Below are 3,769 nucleotides of genomic sequence, written 5' to 3'. Positions count from 1 at the left end.
CAAGGCGGAATCACAGAGAGGCCCGGGGGGGAGGGGTAGTTGAATGCGGCGGGGTGAGGGTAGAGTTTCTGGGCGAGGGGCAGGTGGGGTCGCAAGGGGACGGGGACGCTGCGCGGCACAGTGGGGAGAAAACGAACGAGAACGAGCGAGCAACCGAACCGACCGACGACGTAGCGTCGCGGGGGACGGAGCTCTACGCTAGCTCAGGACCGTTTTATTCTGGCCCTTTCAGCGCCCCGAACAGCTCCTCGCGTCCAATGAAGACGTTTTTCCTCTTTTCCTCGCTATTTTCACGTGCATCGTCATACACCGTTGAATCGCGGCCTGGCCAAACGGCGACAGGTCGAATTCTTCATCCTGGTAGATTAATGGAAGACGCGAGAGGCTTATTTTAGACGTTAACGGCATGTTGGGAAAAGAGATACATACATACATGTATACAGCCCTAAAGATCTTCGCGACTTAAAGGTGATGGTTTAGAAACGAAATCTGGCGATGTGTGTATACATATATCGGCATGATTTTACAATTGGTAAGTTTGCAGGATTTTCAACGTTTTCAGATTGTGAGATCGCCAAATACGAAGAGAAGAGGAGAAGACGAACGAGGTTTCTTCTGTATATTTTACAAATTCGAATCTTTGGTCGTGTATGTGCACGTACATGTGTATGTATGCACATGTAATCACACAATCAATTCAAATGCCAAAGAATACATTGTAAATCAATAAAGATTCCACGAGAAACTACGAATCAGTCATTTTGATCACTTTGGTAACTGGTAGTGTTAATTGGATGGTATGTAAGTGTGTACATACTTTTATCTGTGCAAAATTTCACTTACACGAAACATTACTGGGTGTATGTATGTGTGTATGTATGTTTTTAGCCACAGATTAAATGCAATTGAAAGAATTTATTTATGTTATTTACTTGGTTTGATTTTCAAGCCAAGCTTTCGTTAATTTTTGCTGCAGCTCGTTCTTTAATCTACACTTTCACTTGAAATTCGTTATTTTGTATAAACTAAATAGACGATACTTTGACATTTATTTGAAATATCTTTAATAAAAGTAAAAAGGACCGGAATATATTCTATGAAAGTACTTGAGACTTAACTGACACAAAATGACTCGATGTAAATGATACAATTCGAAACGATTCGAAATAAAAGATACAATTTTGTAGTTCCAAACAAAAGAAGACGCTGTAGTTATACTAAACCAGTCAAAAGCGTTCATTTTTGATTATTAACGCAATTAATATTAAATTTTCTCCATTATATATATTTTATAAATTATAATTTTTCACGTACATATATACAGAAACGTCCATGTTTTGCAATATAACATCTAATATTCGCCTAATTAATTTTTTTATTTAAGGTACACAGAAGCTTCTTAAATTCCCATACAATCAATTTTACAGAAATTTTCAAATAAAACATAGACCTCTGCGATGAGACCAACAATTGTCATCAAATTTCACAGCTTGCATTACTTATTACATTATTAGTTCGACAGTAAGATGTAAAAAGAAACTGTCCTTTCATCTCGAAATTATTAATCGTTGCCGTCATCGTTGTCTAACCGCACCTAAATCCTGAAATATTGCAATAACGCAAAATTTACTGTGTCAATTTCCTCTCCTCCGAATGATAAAATTCACCTTTCAGGGACGTAGGTGCATGCACGTTGAAAGCAACGTATACGGCACTGCATCGGGCACAAGCAAACTCGCTGCCTTTGCGGCCGGGTAGAAGGGAAGAGACGGGTTGGGTAGAGGGAAGAGTAGAGAAATGAAGAGCAGGGGCGGTAGGCGGGGGGAGGGAGCTGTGAATACTACGGGTAGGGATGTCGGCCGTTGGCGGAGGAGGGTATATGGTTGATCCTGGCCGCGCACATACGAAGGCGCGAGAGAGATGGACCGAGCGTGTGAACGAGCAAAAAGGAACGGAACAGTGCAAGAGCCCGGCAACGATGCATCACTGGCGTACTCGTGGCAACGTCGCAAAAGGCTTCATGGACGCCAAGCAATCCACCAACACACAAGTGTACGGAGAACGGCAGACCAGAGAAGGAAAGAATCCCGTTTTACCGAGTTGAAGGAGATAGAAAGAAGCGGGACGAGGGGGCGAGGGAAGGGTGGGTGGAGGGGGTGAGCGAGGCGGCGGCGGCGGCGGCGGCGGCGGCAAATACACGAGAGAATGAGAGATCTACCGAGTCTTAAACAGGCTACAAAGTTTTCCACTGATCTCTTGAGATTTCAGAAAAACGTTTGACATATTCTAAATACGTACATGTACTTGCATATATATACACGCACGCACCAACGTAATGCTCGTTTCATTTGTATTATTTCGCGTGCATATGCGTACATACGTATTATACATATCGAGCATGTATCATTATCTATATATTATATCATCTCCCTTTTATACGTACATAATACCTATCACGAATGTGTGATACAATGGATTAGAGAAATTGGTGATTAAACGTAATAATCAGGTGATTCTTGGGACGATGAATCAGAGTATAATCGTTATTGTTTCACGGTCGTTGTTACGATTCTTGTAGACAAGATAAAAAAGAAAAAGAAGAAGAAACGACATTTACAATTAGCTCACTTCTTTAATGAGAAATTAAACATTTTCGTGATTTTGATGTAAGAAAGATTTCATCATTTGTTGAATATCTCATTGAATATGTCATATACTAATTCTAAACTTTACCATATTGAATGGAAATATGTAATAATTATGAACACGTACTTGAATTGTAAAAATATATGACGTGGAAATTTTAATTAAATGCTGCAGGTTGAGAAAGAAAACTAAAATATATTAGAAATTTCATAATCTGTGGATGTTTTTACCTTTATAGGAAATTTAAAAATACAGAAACGTAAAAATACAGAAAAATATAATAGATAGACTGATGTAGAACACAAGTGTACAGAACACAAATCTTCGCTTCGATTCTATATTTTTCATAAAAATATGGATTTATATAAGGATTTACGCCCCTCGTTTCTAACTTCGAATTCTTTGAATCGAAAAAAATTAATTATTTATTTTACAAGTTAGGATTAACAATAATGCTTGTGATAATGCAGCTTAAAATTAATTAAGAAATGTTACATTAAATGGACGAAAGTAACGGTAGAACTTATTCACAAATTTGTGAAGTAGCAAATTAAAAATTTGTTTCAAGATAAACAAAGTAAGTTGTGCATAGTGTTTTATCTATAAAACCAAGCCCAAACATGAAGAATCCAGGGGCGTAGACTGCACAAATTGATTCCTTTATATGTATATCGTTTCATTTTATTATCGATGTAGCTGATTTTAATGCTGAATCATGATTTCTCCTCGTTTTATTTCGTTAAATACGTGTACACCTTGTCGCAGTGTATTTAAAATATTTTCCGAATCGATACGTTACGCTCTTTGTGTCGAGGAATAACAATAAAAGTGGAACTATAAAACAATAACACTGATTACTCGATGGCGAAAGGGTGTGGCAGCGCCATTGAGTCGTTACACGCAGGAATAGAGCAAGTAGTGGGATAATACGTGCGATTGCGTATATTTGTGTGCGCCACATATGTGTGTGTGTGTGTATAGTATATAGTGTGTAGTATATAATATATAATATATAGTATATAGTATACGGTATGTACATATACATATATATACATATATATATATATATATGCATATATATATATATATATATATATATATATATATATATATATATATAAAA

The 3,769-nt window shown here is 37.4% G+C and overlaps 1 long non-coding RNA gene across 1 annotated transcript; it reads right to left on the bottom strand.

Annotated features, from left to right (window-relative positions):
• Nucleotides 1–1,269: 1,269 nt before the first annotated feature.
• Nucleotides 1,270–1,754, bottom strand: LOC122534250. Its single transcript, XR_006307854.1, has 2 exons — nucleotides 1,668–1,754; nucleotides 1,270–1,601 (listed from the first exon to the last, which is right to left on the bottom strand). It is a non-coding gene; the product is annotated as an uncharacterized LOC122534250 (long non-coding RNA).
• Between the last annotated feature and the right edge of the window lie 2,015 nt (nucleotides 1,755–3,769).

Source organism: Frieseomelitta varia, unplaced genomic scaffold, assembly GCF_011392965.1.
Source record: "Frieseomelitta varia isolate USP_RPSP 00005682 unplaced genomic scaffold, Fvar_1.2 scaffold_580, whole genome shotgun sequence".
Taxonomy (NCBI): Eukaryota; Metazoa; Arthropoda; class Insecta; order Hymenoptera; family Apidae; genus Frieseomelitta; species Frieseomelitta varia.
Note: the sequence above shows the minus strand (reverse complement) of the source record. Positions and strands in the feature narration are given on the sequence as shown.